The sequence below is a fragment of the Triturus cristatus genome, chromosome 5_2 (genome assembly GCF_964204655.1).
Source record: "Triturus cristatus chromosome 5_2, aTriCri1.1, whole genome shotgun sequence".
NCBI lineage: Eukaryota > Metazoa > Chordata > Amphibia > Caudata > Salamandridae > Triturus > Triturus cristatus.
This window is the reverse complement of record NC_140588.1, coordinates 405,045,322-405,064,563: the sequence shown is the minus strand read 5'-3', so window position 1 is coordinate 405,064,563 and position 19,242 is coordinate 405,045,322. Positions and strand designations below refer to the sequence as shown.

Below are 19,242 nucleotides of genomic sequence, written 5' to 3'. Positions count from 1 at the left end.
AGAGACACACCGGTGGCGGAAAGGTGAGCTGTGAAGATCTTGTCCGCAGTGTCGGCACTCACTCTACCTCTCCATCTCTTCCTTTCTCTCTCTCACACTCTTTCTCTTTTTCTTCCTTTCTCTCTCACTCTTTCTCTATCTCTTCCTCTCTCTCTCACACTTTTTCTCTTTCTCTGTTTCTCTCTCTCACACGCTTTCTCTCTTTCTCTCTCTCTCTTCCTCTCTCTCACTATTTCTCTCTTTTGGTCTCTCTTCCTCTCTCTCACTCTTTCTCTCTCTCTTCCTCTCTCTCTCACTCTTTCTCTCTTTCTCTCTCTCTTTTGATGGGCGCATAAAACACAATCTTATCTTACTTTTTGTCTTGCAGGCAGTGATTCACAGATTGTCAAGGGATGACACATCACGGCTGTTCCTACATTTATTTTGTTGTTTTGTATAAATAAAATGTTTTATATGTACATCCATAGATGACTATGATTGTCATTTGTCCAACCTCACATGCATCTTGATTTTTAGAATTGTGCGACATCAGCCGATTTGTTACGTTCCAGGTTTTGGAAGGTCGCTATCACATTTGTTTGTTGGGGGTGGACGGGGGTGTCGCGACTCCAAACTTTTTTTTTTAAACGTTCATTTTCATTAATTTTCATTAATTGTTTTTCTACAGGGGAAGGGGGCCGCGAGGCCCCCCTCCCTGGCCACTTCTGGCCCCGGGAACCCCATCCCAAGGGCCTGGCCTCTCTGTTTGGGACCGTGGGGGGAGCCCCAATCTCCCCACGGTCCCACTGGCTCCCCAAATGCTGCGGAAGCCGGCATTGCTTTTGGGCGATGTGAGCAGCTAATATGCAGCTTCCCTTGCCCAAAAGCAATTTTCCTTCCTTTATTGAAGCGAGACGAGGTTTTCCTCCTCTCGCTTCAATGAAGCAAACCACGGTTTGCTATCACAGGGTGGAAGCCATGCTCCTGCCCTGTCAAAGCAAACGGCAATGTCCCGGGGGTGCACACCCGGGACATTGCAGGAGCCGGCCCTGGGGGATGGCGGTTCCCAGGGCCATCAAGCGCTTCAGGAGGGGGACCGCACGGCCCCCCTCCCTCTATTTTCAAAGCCCCAGGGAAGAGGTGATCCCCGGGGCTTCGAGCTGCCCGCGAGGTCCACCCTGCTTATTTAATTAAAGCCCCAGAGGGTGGCGATCCCCGGGACTTGGGGTGGCTCGGAGGCCCCCGAACAATTACAAAACAAGCCCCGGGGAGGTGGAAATTCCTGGGGCTGTGGGGAGGCCGTGTGCCCTCCCGCACCTAATTTACATGGGAGGTGGCGGTACCCGGGGCTGCGGACGCCCCACAGGCTCCGCAGGCCCCCACAATATAATTATAGGATCGCCCCCGGAACCTGGCCCACCCAGGGGCTCATTTAAATGAAGTGGGGGAGCACCCGCTTAATTTTTTTTATCTGGATTCGAGCACCCAGCGCGCATTCTGATGTTTTTTAAATAAAAAAATGTAAAAAACATTAGGCCTGTGGGTCCTTGTGGGACCCCTGTGAGCAGGAATATGGGGCCAGGGTGTTTCTACCCAGCCTCCTTTTCATCTCTTTTAATCTTTTTTCAACTGTTTTCTTGTAACTCGGTTCTACCAAGTCACAAGATGGCTGACAACACTTCCTGGTTTGCAGTGTTGGCAGCCAATCACAGTGAAGCTCATGATCGTGGCTCCCAATCACAGTGAAGCGCGCGGTCGGGAGGGTGTGCGAACCCACCGCTGCCCAAGATATCAAAACTTTTATTTATGGAATTTCTCAGCAACTACGGAACGGATTTACACCATTTACAAAAAAGACGCTTTCTGAATCAAGCACTACCTTTTTGCCAAATTTGGTGTAATTCTGTTCAGCAGTTCGGGCTGTAGCCTTGCCTAAAGTTTCCTATGGGAAACAGCTTTTTTGACTTTTATTTTTTTAATTTCTCAGCAACTACTGAACGGATTGCGACCATTTAAAAAGAAGGTCGCTTTCTGAATCAAGCTCTACCTTTTTGCCAAATTCTTGTGTAATTCCATACAGCTGTTCAGGCTGTAGCCTGTAATAAAATTTCCTATGGAAATTAACATGGAGAAAACACTTTTTGGGAACCCCTCTTTTTTCTCAGCCCCCACTTGACGAATCACCCCCAAACTTTCAGGATAGGAGCTGACCTAGATAGACCTTTTTTTGGAGAATTTCGCGAACATTCGTCAAACAACGCCAAAGTTATTAGCAAACCAAACAATGCTTTTCCTACGGAAACTAGGTTCTAACTATAACTACCTACTGGCGCCCGCCAGTAGGTAATATATATATGTATGTATGTATGTATATATATATATCTATGTGTGTGTGTGTGTGAGAATAAATAAATATGTGTATGTATGTATACATATATATATTTGTATATATATTCACTGAAAAAGCAAAGGTTACAGAGACTTTATAGTTAGGCTCAGGTGGCACTCATACAAAACCAGAGAAAAAAATATTAACTGACTCAGTGCATGTATGGGTGAGTGACTGGTTGTGTGAAAGTGTGTATCTGTCTATCTGTTGGTGTCTAAGTAGCTGTATGGGTGTGTGAGTCAGTATGTGAGTTTCTGTAGGGGGAGTGATTGGTTTTCTGAGTACCTCTATGGGTGTCTGAGTGTGTGTGGGTAGATGATGAGTGAGTGGGTGAGTCAGTGGCTGTATGGGTTAGTGAGTACATGTGTGTGGGGCTGTATGGTTGATTGAGTGTGTGCATGGCTGTGTCGGTGAGTGAGTGCAAGTGTCAGTGGTATATGGGTGAGTAACTGGGTATGTAAAAGGCAGTATAGGTGAATTATGGGGTATATGACTGACTAAATGGTTGAGTGAGTAAATATAAGAGTGGCTGTATGAGTAAGTGAGTGATTGGGTATATAACTGTATGGGTGAGTAAGTGGCTGTGTGATTGACTGTATGGGTAAGTGAGTAGGTGTGTGAGCAACTCAATGGGTGACTGGCTCAGTGTGTGAGTGGCTGTATCAGTATATAAGTGGATATGTCAGTTGCTGCATCAGTGAGTGAATGGGTATATGAGTGGCTGTATGTGTGAGTTAGTGCATGTGTGTGCTGATCAGTGGTTGTGTAAGCACTGGTATGTGTGTGAAAATGGGTTTGAGAATGGTAGTGTGGTAGTTGGAGAGAGTGTTTAAAAGGTTATATGGAGGAGTGAGTGGGTCATCAGAGATTTTGTGGAGGATGTTATCAGTGATGTCATTTGAGATGTCATCAGTGATATCATCAGTGATGTTACTGACCACATCCATTCTGAACATTGCCATACACATATTACTATATACATGCTTGTTTCATAGCATGTTTAAACTCATATTTTGGTACTACGTTTCTTTAAAAACCATCTTTCAGACCTATTTTCCATTTTCACGGGTATTCAGGGACGTCACGATGACGTTAACCACGACAATCACACCTTTTCTATAAAGTCTAAAACACATATATTCACTCTTACTACAGTATTTTACACACTCAGGGTTTCTTACAGTATTCTTTAAAGTCATGTGTTTCTAGAGCATTTATATAAAAACCATCTCTAAAACCTATTTTCCGTTTTCGCAGTGACAACGGAGAACGCATTGACGTTGGCAATTGCAATCCTCGTGGACATGTCGCTAAATTGGAAAACAAAAGCAGACATTCAATGGTCAGCAACACATTAAAAAATAATATGTAAAAAAGTCCATTCTGAACATTGCACTACGCATATTACTATGTATATACTTCTTTCAAAGCATGTTTAAACTCATATTTTTGTATTAAGTTTTAATAAGCCATCTTTCAAACCTATTTTCCGTTTTCACAGTTATTCAGGACGTTGTGATGATATCGTTAACCGTAACAATCATGCCTTTCCCATTAAGTGAAAACACATATATGCACACACATTACAGTATTTTACACACTAGAGGTTGGTTACTGTACACTTCAAACTCATTTTTTTCTAGTGTATTTCTAGAACAACCATCTCTAAAACCTATTTTGTGTTTTCGCTTTGAGGCCGGAGACAATGACGTTGGTAATCGTGATCCCTGCGGTTAAGTCGCGAAAGCAGAAAGCAAAAGCAAGAATTCTATAGCCACCACCACATAAAAAAATTATAACTGTATTAATGAGTCATTGATATATTTTTTTTTAGATTTTCACCAATATTCATGACAATGTTGGTAGTCGCGATGTCCTCGCGATGGTACATGGGGAGCTGCGCTGGCGGTCGCATCGTCGTCACGAATATCACAGGCGAGTACAAAAATCAATTTTGGACACATAACTTGTGTCACTAACACCTCCGTTTCTCAACCATGAGGTCACAGTATCTCCAACCTGACCCCATATGTGGGCTTTCACACAGTTTCAGCCCCGGGAACCATTCCCAAAAGATAAAATGGTGGCCACAATTTTCTACTCAGGTTGTGTCCAGCCAATCAGAGCATTCCCATTGACGCCTGCATCTGCGATTCATCGTGAAACCTTCGTTACTTATCCGCGGCCAGAGACATCACTATAATTTTAAACTTACATTTCTCAAAAACTGCAGAATAGATTTACACCAAATAAGCAAAGAGCACTTTCTTGCCAAATTTGGTGTAAGTCCATTCAGCGGTTCGGACTGTGGAGGTGACTAAAGGTTGCTATGGGAATTAACATTACAAACATAACTTTATTTCGCACCCCAAATTCTCGGTCCCCACTGCACAGATCACCCTCAAACTTTCCATAACAATAGTGCCCACCTTGACACTTTTTTGGCAAACTTTCATGCAGATTGGTCAAATAACACCAAAGTTATAGCCAAGTAAATAAATGTTTTTCCAATGGTAACTAAGCCCTAAGTATAACTAGCTACTGGTGACCGCCAGTAGCTAAAATACATATATATATATAGACAAGTTTTTAAAAGTGTTTGATTTCATTTAAATGCCATCATTGATCTAAATATTTTTTGCAGTATAATATTGTTAACATTATTACTAATGTTAACATATCACATAGCAGTAGGTGTGGACCCACTAGGGTGTTATCCTTGGCATTCTACGCATTTATGTAACATACAATGGGAAGGCCCCCAAGTAAAAAAAAAAGGAGATTTCTCTGTTCAGCTCAGTGGAATTTCACCGTATTTTAAATTGAATTTATTTAGGATTCATAAATACTGGCTTATTTGCACGTTAATATGCAGCACTGAAAGCTTATTTGCACAAGTTACTTATTGCCTGTGAGGCCACCCATTTTTTTTAAATTTGTGGCAGTATACAATTTTTCCACAATTTTGAATCATTTTATTAAGGTTTAGTAACATGTGCGTATTTGCACATTTCCATTTAGATCTGTCTGCCTATTTGCACAACTGTTTGGATATTTATAATTGTTTGGTACTGCAATGTTTATGAAAAGCATATGATTAGAAATGATATTTCTTCTATGTCTATCTGCATCTTTTTCAAGTGGTATTGTACTGCCACTTTAAATTTGTTGGTCACTCCTCATGGCGTCATGTGATCAAGGCCTCCTGAAGGCCGAAATGCGCCATAGCGGTGATGCTGGGTGTATTGATGGAATAAAGACCCTGCACGAAGTTTCTGTGTCCGTGTTCGTGTTTCTAAAGCTATTGGGAGTATCGGGCGGAGTTTTCAGCATATATATATACAGTCCAATGCCCACTCAAATGAAAGAATGAGCCCGACATATGCTAGGGCAACACCAGGATTTATTCCAAAATTCACGGAGGCACAAAGCATGCAAAGAGTCCAAAGGGTTCCGGAAACGCCAGGCAGACGCGTTTCAGCATTACTGCTTTCCTCAGTGCCGGTTTCAGCTTCCACACAGAGTCTCTTACTTGGGGGTTGTTATGAGTCCTATGACGCTCTCATTGGCTCTGTATTTTGCTCCGCCCCCTACTCGCAGCTGTAGTGCATCCTGCAATCCAGATTGGGACCAGAGGCATGCTGGTCAATGGAGTCCAAGCGGTAACCCGTAAAGTGAGGGGCTGACGAACACCAAGTGGTGTCTCTCGTAGACCTTTAATTCTCCGGTCCCAACTTCGCCGATGTAATACCTGGAACCCAGTGTTGCCCCTGCAGTAAAATACTGCATCCTCTCTCCCCTTGTGCGGCACGTTGAAGCAAATGCTTTTGAAGCCGCTTGGGGGGGTGACACGCTGTATTTTCGTACACAATACAAAAAGGGGTGGCTTGCGTGTCACACCAGACCGAGAGGGCATGCCGGTAGCCGGTGCCAACCGGCAAAAATATATACATATATATATATGTTTATTTATATATATATATATACACATATACATATACACATATACAGATATATATATAAATATATATATATATATATATATATATATATATATATATATATATATATATATATATATATATATATTTTCAATATTTTCACTGCAATTTAGTTCAGGCCTGGTGCGCTCTGCTGCGGGTGCTGGCGACGGGCTGAACTATAGAGCCCAACACTTTTCCACTATTGAGAAGTAAACAGCAAAAGGCGCACCACTTCCACAAATGTAAATGATATTAAATTAGTCCATGTACATGATGTGACATTTAAGAACAGCCAAAGCAGCCTTGGCTGTTCTTAAATGTCACTTTAACAAATGAACAATAAAAAAGAACTTTTGAAAAAGAAAACACATCATGTACATGGACTAATTTAATATCATTTACATTTGTGGAAGTGGTGCGCCTTTTGCTGTTTACTTCTCATTTTTGCCCCAGAATCTGGGGAAGTATTGTGTCAGCGGGTACTACTCAAGAGTGCACACGCAGGGTGAACTTGAATTATCACCAACTAATTTAATGGGCTAATCGTTAATCCGGTGCTGTCCTAGAGGGATACCGCTGGCTCTGTTCCTTCTTACTTTTCCACTATTATAAAGATAAACGCCGCACTCGGTAGATTCGTTATACGATTTAAATGGCAAACACCACTACTCCACCAAAGCGTTTCAACCTTGCGAAACGCATTGCTGGAGCCATTAAAATCGTATAATGAATCTACTGAGTGCGGCATTTATCTTTGGATATATATATATAAATATATATATATATATATATTACCTACTGGCGGTCGCCACTAGGTAGTTAGGACCTATATTCCATAGGAAATCCGCAACATTCTATTCCCAATAAGTCTGGCTTTGTGAAATGTTATATTTACGGCCAACCCGGCCGGGGATCGCACCGCTGCACACTGAAGCGGTTCCGCTGCTGGTGTCTCAATCAGCGTGGCGGACCTGTTTTGCAAAACCTTGACCGGGAAGTTATGTACATTTGCATTTGTGACTTTGAATTTATTTTATGCATTATTGTCGTTCATTGGAACGTGCATTGGCGAAAAAATGGAAATAAAAGAGGGAACGCATTAGTAGCTAACACTGTTGCTGTCCTGTCTTCCTAGGTCCATGAGGAAGGGAGACATGCTCGAAACGCATCGGACCAAATGAACTGTGGGGAATCATGTCTGTGGATTGCCGTTGAATTGTCAGAAGCGTAACCTACCTGGGTGTGCCAGCCTTTGGGTAACCTTGACGTAAATAAATTAGTGGCTAACCCGGTCACGGCTTGGCATCACTGCGGATTAAAGCGGGTCCGCCTACGTATCCATGGTGCGAGGGCAAACAGGAGGTGCTCTGTTGAATGTTGAAAAGCGGCACTAACGGATTGATTCTACGCCCAGTAAGAACTTTGTTGAAAGGATTCTTGGCAGCATGTGACCCATTGGGGTATAATTGATACTACTAATCCCATCATGCATTATTGTTGTTCATTGGAACGTGCATTGGCAAAAAAATGGAAATAAAAGAGGGAACGCATTAGTAGCTAACACTATTGCTGTCCTGTCTTCCTAGGTCCATGAGGAAGGGCGACATGCTCGAAACGCGTCGGACCAAATGAACTGTGGGGAATCATGTCTGTGGATTGCCGTTGAATTGTCAGAAGTGTAACCTACCTGGGTGTGCCAGCCTTTGGGTAACCTTGACGTAAATATATATATATATATATATATATATATATATATATATATATATATATATATATATATATATATATATATATATATATATATATATATATATAACGTTTCACAAAGTGCCCAATGCGGAACGCACTCCCAGTTCGCAATCTCCAATTGAGGGAAGACACAACTGCACTCGGCACCAGCAGAGCCTGACGCGTTTCAGGTAAACCACCCTTCTTCATAGGCTTTTCTGCATATTGACGAACTGCAAGCAAAACGACAACCAATTATTTTAGTCCCTTATTTATTGCAGTTAGCACAATCAAACTCAGGTGCCAAAGTTCACACTCCAGTGAGTAATTTCAAAGCAATGTATGCTGGGATTGGTAGTCCTTCAAATATAACCCCAGTGGGCTGCCTGCAGTTCCATCAATAAAATAAATCCAAAGTCACAAATGCAAATGTACATAACTTTCCCGTTCAAGTTTTTTGCAAAACAGGTCCGCCACGCTGATTGAGGCACCAGCAGCGGAACCGCTTCAGTGTGCAGCGGTGCGATCCCCGGCCGGGTCGGCCGTAAATATAACGTTTCACAAAGTGCCCAATGCGGAACGCACTCCCAGTTCGCAATCTCCAATTGAGGGAAGACACAACTGCACTCGGCGCCAGCAGAGCCTGACACGTTTCAGGTAAACCACCCTTCTTCATAGGCTTTTCTGCATATTGACGAACTGCAAGCAAAACGACAACCAATTATTTTAGTCCCTTATTTATTGCAGTTAGCACAATCAAACTCAGGTGCCAAAGTTCACACTCCAGTGAGTAATTTCAAAGCAATGTATGCTGGGATTGGTAGTACTTCAAATATAACCCCAGTGGGCTGCCTGCAGTTCCATCAATAAAATAAATTCAAAGTCACAAATGCAAATGTACATAACTTCCCCGTTCAAGTTTTTTGCAAAACAGGTCCGCCACGCTGATTGAGGCACCAGCAGCGGAACCGCTTCAGTGTGCAGCGGTGCGATCCCCGGCCGGGTCGGCCGTAAATATAACGTTTCACAAAGTGCCCAATGCGGAACGCACTCCCAGTTCGCAATCTCCAATTGAGGGAAGACACAACTGCACTCGGCGCCAGCAGAGCCTGACGCGTTTCAGGTAAACTGGAGTGTGAACTTTGGCACCTGAGTTTGATTGTGCTAACTGCAATAAATAAGGGACTAAAATAATTGGTTGTCGTTTTGCTTGCAGTTCGTCAATGTGCAGAAAAGCCTATGAAGAAGGGTGGTTTACCTGAAACGCGTCAGGCTCTGCTGGCGCCGAGTGCAGTTGTGTCTTCCCTCAATTGGAGATTGCATACTGGGAGTGTGTTCCGCATTGGGCACTTTGTGAAATGTTATATTTACGGCCGACCCGGCCGGGGATCGCACCGCTGCACACTGAAGCGGTTCCGCTGCTGGCGCCTCAATCAGCGTGGCGGTCCTGTTTTGCAAAAAACTTGAACGGGGAAGTTATGTACATTTGCATTTGTGACTTTGAATTTATTTTATTGATGGAACTGCAGGCAGCCCACTGGGGTTATATTTGAAGGACTACCAATCCCAGCATACATTGCTTTGAAATTACTCACTGGAGTGTGAACTTTGGCACCGGAGTTTGATTGTGCTAACTGCAATAAATAAGGGACTAAAATAATTGGTTGTCGTTTTGCTTGCAGTTCGTCAATATGCAGAAAAGCCTATGAAGAAGGGTGGTTTACCTGAAACGCGTCAGGGTCTGCTGGCGCCGAGTGCAGTTGTGTCTTCCCTCAATTGGAGATTGCGTACTGGGAGTGTGTTCCGCATTGGGCACTTTGTGAAATGTTATATTTACGGCCGACCCGGCCGGGGATCGCACCGCTGCACACTGAAGCGGTTCCGCTGCTGGTGCCTCAATCAGCGTGGCGGACCTGTTTTGCAAAAAATTTGAACGGGGAAGTTATGTACATTTGCATTTGTGACTTTGAATTTATTTTATTGATGGAACTGCAGGCAGCCCACTGGGGTTATATTTGAAGGACTACCAATCCCAGCATACATTGCTTTGAAATTACTCACTGGAGTGTGAACTTTGGCACCTGAGTTTGATTGTGCTAACTGCAATAAATAAGGGACTAAAATAATTGGTTGTCGTTTTGCTTGCAGTTCGTCAATATGCAGAAAAGCCTATGAAGAAGGGTGGTTTACCTGAAACGCGTCAGGCTCTGCTGGCGCCGACTGCAGTTGTGTCTTCCCTCAATTGGAGATTGCGAACTGGGAGTGCGTTCCGCATTGGGACTTTGTGAAACGTTATATTTACGGCCGACCCGGCCGGGGATCGCACCGCTGCACACTGAAGCGGTTCCGCTGCTGGTGCCTCAATCAGCGTGGCAGACCTGTTTTGCAAAAAACTTGAACGGGGAAGTTATGTACATTTGCATTTGTGACTTTGAATTTATTTTATTGATGGAACTGCAGGCAGCCCACTGGGGTTATATTTGAAGGACTACCAATCCCAGCATACATTGCTTTGAAATTACTCACTGGAGTGTGAACTTTGGCACCTGAGTTTGATTGTGCTAACTGCAATAAATAAGGGACTAAAATAATTGGTTGTCGTTTTGCTTGCAGTTCGTCAATATGCAGAAAAGCCTATGAAGAAGGGTGGTTTACCTGAAACGCGTCAGGCTCTGCTGGCGCCGAGTGCAGTTGTGTCTTCCCTCAATTGGAGATTGCGAACTGGGAGTGCGTTCCGCATTGGGCACTTTGTGAAACGTTATATATATATATATATATATATATATATATATATATATATATATATATATATATTATAGGAACATGGTACATAATAGTAGTAGCTTACTAATTTATATAATTTTTCGTACTACTTTTAATTTTAGAACCATTAGAAATAACAGTTCTAAATATCACACTGTTTAAGAGAATGCAGTTTACTGACCTGGGTAAGATGAGGGTGCCGTGCCAGGATTCAAGCCTGTGACATTCAGATCATAACAATTGTCATCAGCTCACTACTGCCTCTCAAGGGCAATCTTATGTCTGTGATGTGATGTGGATGAACATTTTTCATATTGCTTTAAATTTAGGGGAGTCTGTATTGTTTTTTATTGTTTTGCAAGAATGAAGTCTTGGGTCCGAGGTTTACAGCCTAGGTTGTTGGCAGGTGGACAAAGAGTGGTGTGAACACAAGTTCACAATTACCATTAGCTGCTCAGTGTAGAGACATTCAAGAACAAATGTATAGTGTATGCATGGCTCTCTACATAAGTTAGTGCACCTGTTCAAAGAAAGAGCAATGTGAATTTTGGATCTCTTTGGATTCTGTCAAGCAAGTCCCAAGCCTTCTGTGCCGCTATTCTGTCTCAGAATTTTTCCTTTATCCTGGAGTCTATACAGGCTTAATTCATTTTTTACTGAGAAATAGCATCAGTTAATTATTATCTCTTCTAATTGCATCACTTCAAAAGTGAAGTGTGACCGTGAAAAGCAACACTTTTTTTTCTCATGCAGATACGCTAAATATAACACTCATTAACACATATAAACACATTTCCAACTGTGACATTAAAGAAATATAATCATACGGGTTACCTCTAAACCACTAAATACTTACCCCAAACCTTTAACCACACACCCCAAGTCTTTAAGTTTATATCCTTAAACATGTGCCCTATACCCTTAACCCAGTACCCTTAACCATAACCGTAGTCATATATCCCAAACCCTAACTACCAAACCCAGAGGCCATAGGGAGCAGAGCCCCACCAGTCTTGGAGGAAGGAGATTGAAAGACTGGTCTGAAGCACTACTGTCCAGGCTGGAAGTAGCAGTGAAGCACAGCTGTGTACAAACACATGCTGCGCATGTGAGGTGGATGACTTCAAAATCACCCGAATCCCACATGTGCAGTGTGCGTCTGTTAGGCAGAGATGAGGACAATCAGGCGCTGCCTAAAGCAGCAGTTTTGCCAGGGCTTCGGTCGAGTACTCGGCTTGCCTGCATCTGTTACAAAGTTGAAAACATCCTACTAGGATCCAGACTTCTCCTCTGACTGGCTGACCCTCGATTCTGTCAGTCTATGAGAATTTCACATGTCCCTTCCTAATCATTGCTGAAGGCTTTTGTCTCCTGTTCTTTCTTCAGATATCTATCCTCTGAAGCCGGCCCTCATACTTCTCTCTCAGAGTGACCCATTAGGATCCATATCACCTGCTACTAGAGCTTGGAACATTTGATGAGGTCAAGTACTGCTTCCTTTGGCCTTTGCTGGGCTCATAATTTGCTGTAATGTAGCACTTGCTCCTAGCAGTGCTTGATGCATTTCTCTTCATGACATATCTAGGGTTCTATCCCTCTATTGTGCTGTAGTTGCAGATTCCTCCACTGTTATCACCGGCCACCCTGAACTGTGCGATAACTCTTGCGAGAGCTTCCTACGGCACTGCAACGCCCGTCATCGGCTCGCCGATGGAAGTAAGAGAGAGCTGCCATTTGCTCTCGTGCTGCTGAGGCCTGTGATTTGCAAAGCTACCTCTGCGTTTTCTTTGCGAGCGTTGTACACCTACACACTGCCTCGCAATGCTTCCTGTCTTCAACGAGATCTCACCACCCACACCTTAACTGCGCATCGTGGCCTCCCCTCCCCTTACGGCCATACCAATGCAAGCTACCTTTCCCTGCTGCTTGCTTGCTTCAGTCCTGGGCCATTTATCCATTTGAGGAAAGAGCCTGCTGTTTGATGGGTGCATCTCTATCATCAAAGGACTGTCTTTGCTCACCCTCTGCTGGTCAATTTTATATTTGCATTCTTTTTTTTTTATACAGCAGCTCCCCTGATTTCCTTCACTGCTTTTGTGTTCTACAACAAGTCTATGTGCTTTGAACTGTTTTTGTGGCTTCTCAAAATGGCTGTGTCCTCCATAGTCATTCCACCCCCATTTCTTTCTCAACCAGGCCAACCATCTATACAATGGGAGGATTAGATTGACTTGTTTGACAACTACATTGTGGCCTTGAATTTTCACCTGAAAGAAAGAAAGCATTATTGTTAGGTACTATTGGTAAAGAGACACATCGCATCTTCAAATACTCACCCCAAATGTTAGGAACTGATAATCAGCCTGTTGAAGACGTTTTTATGGAGGCCAAGCTTCACCTTGAGAAGAGGTTTGCCAAGGAAGAGAACATTGTCATGTCTCGATACAAGTTCTACACAAGGCCGCAAAAGCCTGGCAAAACTCTTGATGAGTTTGTTTCTAGGTTACGGGAGCTGTCAATAAAATGCAAGTTCGGACAGATGACAGATGAACTCATCAGGGACCAACTGATAGTTCATTGCCACAGTCGGAAAACCCAAGAACGTCTTTTGGGTTGTAAAGAACCCCACCTTGAAGGATGCCATTTCCATTGCAAAAGTTGTCAAAGAGTCCGAACGCTGCCTGAAGGAAATGAGCAAGAAGGAGGGCATTGAAGGAGATGTAGCAAAAAGAAGAAGCCAACAAAGTTTTCATCAACAAATCAAATCCCAAGCCACAAAAAACGCCTAAGGCTTGGGGGTGTTCTAGGTGTGGTAGCACTTATCATTTGAGCAATTGAAAATGGTGCTTTGCCTCAAAGCAAGACTGTAAAAAGTTTGGGCGCAGAGGCCACTATGCCCGTATGTGCAGATTACTTCAACAAATCCAAGGTTGCTATTACAGAAGATTTTAGTCTCGACGGCGACTGTGAGGGCCACGTGTTAATGGTCTTGCCGGGCAATAGTGAATCTGTGAGGAAGTGCCGCCCCAAGGGGTCCTGCAGAATCCTGGGCAAACAAGTGGAACTGATAGTTGACTGTGGTTCCTTGTATACCATTGTGCTGAAGTGGATGTGGGAGATAGAGTGGCCCCTAGTTCCACTCTTACCTAAGGACATTGACCCCAGGGGTTATCAAAGGGAGAGGATTGTTGTTCTAGGTTACTTTTCTTCTCCTATTATTTTTAAGTCTAGACAGGTTGAGGGGAAGATCTACATAGCAGAACATGGGCTCCCCATTGTGGGTTGGAGGTACCAGTTTGACCTTCATATTGTCATCAATCCACATGCCCCGGGTCATGTTTTGTATGTGCCTGATGTAACCATCACCAAACAAATCCTAGCTGAAATGGATGATGTATTTAGGGTGAATATTGGTGTCATGAAGGGGTACACGTATAAGATTGTTTTTCAGGAGGGCACCATCCCTGTCAAACACAAGTTACGAAGGGTTCCCTTTTTCGTGAGGGATGATGTAAAACAAAATTTGGATGACATGCTTAAGGAAGGTGTAATCGAACCGGTTGAGGCCCCTGAATTGGTCTCTCCGGTTGTTATCACAAAGAAGAGTGATGGGAAGCTCAGGTTCTCTGTGGACCTTCGAAGCTTAAATCAACATGTGGTTGCCGACACTTTTCCCCTCCCCAACATCAATGAACTATTGCTTTTGCTGAAGGGTGGTAGGTACTTCTCGAAACTTGATCTGACAAGTGCTTACCACCAGATCAAGCTTCACAGCCTTTATAGCCTTTAGGGCTGTCCACCGCTGCCAGCATTTTTCAGCGGATTATGTCCGAGGTCTTCAGGGGTTTGGATAACGTAAAGTTTTTCCAAGACGACATCCTTGTTTTTGGTGGGTCTGTTCATGAACACAACAAGACGTTGAGGGAGGTTCTGGGCAGACTGAGGGAGGCTGGCCTTACTTTGAGGAAGGGTAAATGCAAGTTTCTTGTAGAAGAAATTGAGTACATAGTCCATACCATCGCCAGGCGGGGTGTCCGTCCCAAGATTGATCTCTTAGGAGCAAATAGAGGTGCTCCCATTCCTAGTGACAAGGCCTAGTTGTGGTCCTTCATGGGCCTAATGGAGTATTATGCCAAATTCGTTAAGTGTTTGCTGCCGAGACTGAAGCACTCAGGATCCTGTTGAGGAAAGATTGTTCCTTTGTTTGGGGTGATGCCCAACAACACGCTTTTGATTTTATAAGGAAGGATATTTGCACGGCTGATATTCTTGCGCCTTTTGATACCCATCTCAAAACCTTTTTAACGGTTGACGCGAGTGCTAGTGGTCTGGGAGCTGTGCTGTCCCAAGGGCATGTGGGTGCTGAAAGAACTGTGGCTTTCGCCTCACACTCTTTGTCTGATTGCAAGAGAAATTATTCGGTTATTGAGCGTGAGGCTCTAGCAGCAGCTTGGTCAGTTGAGCTCTTCAAGACCTTTTTGAGGTGTGTTGATGTCTGTATTCGCACCGACCACAAGCCTTTCATCAAGGTGTTGAGCCCCGGAGGCGCTGGTAAAGGCTCTGCGAGGCTCGCCAGACTTGCTTCTAGGCACCAAGAGTATCGGTACCGTGTGACACACATTCCTGTGTGGAAGAATGCACAAGCCGATTGTTAGTCTTGATTGTCCATAAAGGTTATGGTTGAGGTTGACCCTGGCGGTGTCTGGGGAGCATGACGGTGCTGTAGCTTCCTTGGGTGATGTTGAGGAGTGCGTTGGCTGTGTTTTCTCATCTAAAGGTTGGAGCCATTTTATGGTTCTGGATGCTACTCTCAAATATGTGGAACGTATGTTGGTCCAGGAAGAGCGGAGGGAGAGCACTATAGCCCCCTCTATTAGACTGTTTGTGAAGGTCTTGGATGAGTTGAGCATGATTGACATCAAAGTTCTTATGAGGAATGATAAGTTTGTGCCTCCAAGGGCCTGAGGTCTAGGATTATCAGGCTTGCACATGAAGGGCACCTCGGTCAAACCTTGACTAAAAAGAGGGTGCGTGAGAATTTCTAGTGGCGTGGTAAGGACAAACAGATTACATCCTGGGTTGTTGGGTGTGACGTGTGCAAGGAGAGTTAAAAGAGGCTCAAGACAGGTAGTCATGCCACACGAGGTCACATTGAAGACCCTGGTGTACTGTGGAATACTGTTTGTTTTGACTTCAATGGGTCTATGCACGGTGTGGAGGAAAGATTGAGGAATGCCTTGGTATTAATTGATGTTCATTCTAAGTGGCTTGTTGTCAAATTTATGTCTGATGTCACTACAAAAAGGACCATTGAGCAGTTGAAAGTCATTTTTCACGAAGAGAGTCTACCTCACATCCTAGTTACGGACAATGGTACTCAACTAATTTCGCATGAGATGAGGGATTTCCTAAGTAATTGTGGTATTTTTCACCACCGCACGGTGCTTTACAACCCTCAAGCCAATGCCATGGTGGAGCAAGCTAACCGCCTGGTGAAGGGTACCATTTCCATAGCCTTACAGAGTGGAAAGGATGTCAGTGTGATGGTTGGCGAGATGGTTTGGGCATATCGCACGTCCGTCAATTGTGCAACTGGGTTTACCCCGTTTGAAAGAATGCGTGGAAGAAATCCTGGCACCAAACTTCTGCCGGCTTGGCTGGCCCCTCCCAAGCCAGGTTGAGGGTGGCACGTGTGACCACGGAGGTGTTCGTGCTGGTGACTGGGTCAAGGTCAAACATGGCAGACCTTGCAACAACTTGTCTAAGTTCTGGGGTCCTGTTAGGGTTAAGCATGTCTTTGATAATTACGTTTTTCTCGACAATGGCAACAAGTGGAACAAACGCAAGGTTGCATTGTATCATAAAGGAGAGGGCGTTGGCTCCATGGTCTGCGAACTTAGCTCTGTCAGTTCTGGCAAGCATTTGAATGGTTTTATGTTGATGAGTGATGCGGAGCAGACCTTCAGTGGGTCCCAGACCAGAAGGGAGACTGGTTCTGGGGATGCCTCCAGTTCCCTTTCCCTTGATCTGCCTTCTGATGTTGGCATCAGAGTTGCCCGATCTCCCAGGTTCCACATGATCCAGCGGCGCATCAACAACAGATACTCTACTACCATATATTCATCTGGGCCCATCAAAACATACACACAAAATATCTGGTAAGACCGCTGGAGTTCAAAGTTTTATATAGTTGATTAATTCCTCAAGATTAGTTTTTATCTTGACTAACCTTTCACTGATCAAGAAGTTCTTTCCACTTGGTCGGTGGACCAAATTAGTTGGAACTAGTTGATGGTGAAGATGCACATATCCATAATTTTACTTCTGTTTTTATCCAAAATAAACGCAGACACAAGGAGTTTTAAAAACCTTTATCTAAAATGAAATGTGAGTGAACCATCTCAAATACACACCACAGGCACCATCAATCAAGGAAGGAAGTGTCAATTGATCAATTACACTCTTAGATTCAATGCAATGACTTTTGTTCAGAAAGTAGAGGATAGAGAGAGAAGTACATCAGAAATGTACGGATTCAATATTACCCAAGATGGTGTGAAGACCAACACGCTGGCCAAGGAGCTGGTAAGGGTCCCCTGGGACAGGACAGGCGACAAAGGCTTCAGGACAGGAATCAGAACAGGATAGTGGACCTCTCTAGAACCGACAAACTTGTCGCACCCCTCTCTGACACTCTTTTCCTCCTTGAGGTTCTTCCGCAATCTTCTTTCTAATCGGTTTCTTAAGGTAAGAAATTCTGCATTCAGTTCTTCATCAGCATCACTCGGCACTCCGACAGCACCTCTGGCTCACAGCATCACTCCCGTATCTAGCTTGCATAGCATCCTCGCATCCTCAAACTAACAAACTAACTAAAGTACCCCAGTTATACCTTTTGGGATTCATGTACCACCCCCTAAAGTTGCAATATCGTAAAAGCACGAGATCTAATTGGACAGGCAAGGGGCGTTAGGTCATCACACCAGGTTGACGTAGCACTTTAATCAAATTGTCCTTTGTTCATAAACCCATCCCCTTAATTCATATTCCTTCTTTATTTTCCCATTCGGATTTTATTCATATATGCAACAATGTCCTATATGACTATGATGGTTGAACTCTTGAAGTTTGGGTTCCCAGGGTTTAGCAGTCCGTGGCCTTGGCTGTGATTCAAACATGGTGTCATCCTTTCGGGTGCACCTTGGTTGGACATGCGCAGATGACTCTCACTCAGAACACTCTAGTCATGGCAAGAAGGCCCAAATACGAACTAATGAAAAGGTCAAAGAAAGAAAATATTATCTTCACAAATAAATGGTTTCACTATATACCACCTACATCTACTCTATTTCCTGTTATTTAATAATACTTTCCCCGCATTCGTTTCTAAAATAGGGCATTTTCTAAACAGCAAAGAAAGGGCCATGCATGTGGGTCTTAAAGACGCCATATTAATGCGTTCTGCTCATGCGCAGGAAATTCCCTCCAAGCCGTTAGACGTCACATTGCGTAGATGCAATTAACCCTTGCGCAATAAAGTTTTTCACTGTTACAGACGCGATCAGTCCGTTATCTGTATTACTGGTTAGTAAACACATAGGCAAGCTTCTCTACCTTTTATTTATATGAAATGCGTGATGATTAGTCACAAAACACAATTAGTACTTAATGTAATAAGTTATACGTGTGAATTGAATACAAGCAGGTCTCTTACAAACGAGTCCTTGCTCCATCACACAGACCTTCTCGTTATTTGGAGGATTATGTTCAAACTTGAAATTGGTTTTCTCTTCTTCTGTTCTGGTGCTTTCCTTCTCCGCTTTGCCTCTTCTTGTACCTTGCTTTCATTTTTTTTTGTGCTTGTTTTCTCCTTCTGCTTTGGGTTGTTTGTTGTGGGTAGAAGGGAGGGGGAGTGTTGTAATGTAGCGCTTGCTCTTAGCAGTGCTTGATGCATTTCTCTACATGACATTTCTAGGGTTCTAGCCCTCTGTTGTGCTGCGGTTGCGGATTCCACCAACAACAGTTGGTGCTGTGGCTGGCGAAGGTGGGATCACGCTCCTGTGCTCTCTTCAAGAAGAATAAAGCTGTGATCATACGTTTCCTGTGTCCGTGTCATCACCAAATATTTCCCTCCTTCCTTCATTACCTGCAGCTGAGAGACACCTCTGGAAGAAACACCATTAAAGCTGTGAGCCAAAGGTGGTGAATACAAGTGCGCCTTGCCTCATTTGTCAAGCTGCCTTAGACGACTGAGTCTCTGCATGGTGTCATCAGCCTTTGTTTTGTTTTGTTATTGCTTTTTATTCCCCTATAATCTCCTCTCTGGTCCTTAATATTTCCCATAGTAACCTTATAATATCCCTTCAAGCCTCCTTCGTCATCCTGCTTTCCTATCTCAGA

The 19,242-nt window shown here is 43.7% G+C and overlaps 1 long non-coding RNA gene across 2 annotated transcripts in view; it reads left to right on the top strand.

Annotated features, from left to right (window-relative positions):
* Positions 1–9,798, top strand: part of LOC146823069 (uncharacterized) — a 60,493-nt gene extending 50,695 nt beyond the window's left edge. Inside the window, exon 3 of one of the 2 annotated variants that reach the window (XR_014962133.1) lies at positions 9,762–9,798. This is a non-coding gene — a long non-coding RNA (uncharacterized LOC146823069). Of the gene's footprint in view, positions 1–7,486; positions 7,828–9,761 lie in introns of those variants that run through there. The other variant, XR_014962132.1, reaches the window with a different exon arrangement.
* Positions 9,799–19,242: the final 9,444 nt, after the last annotated feature.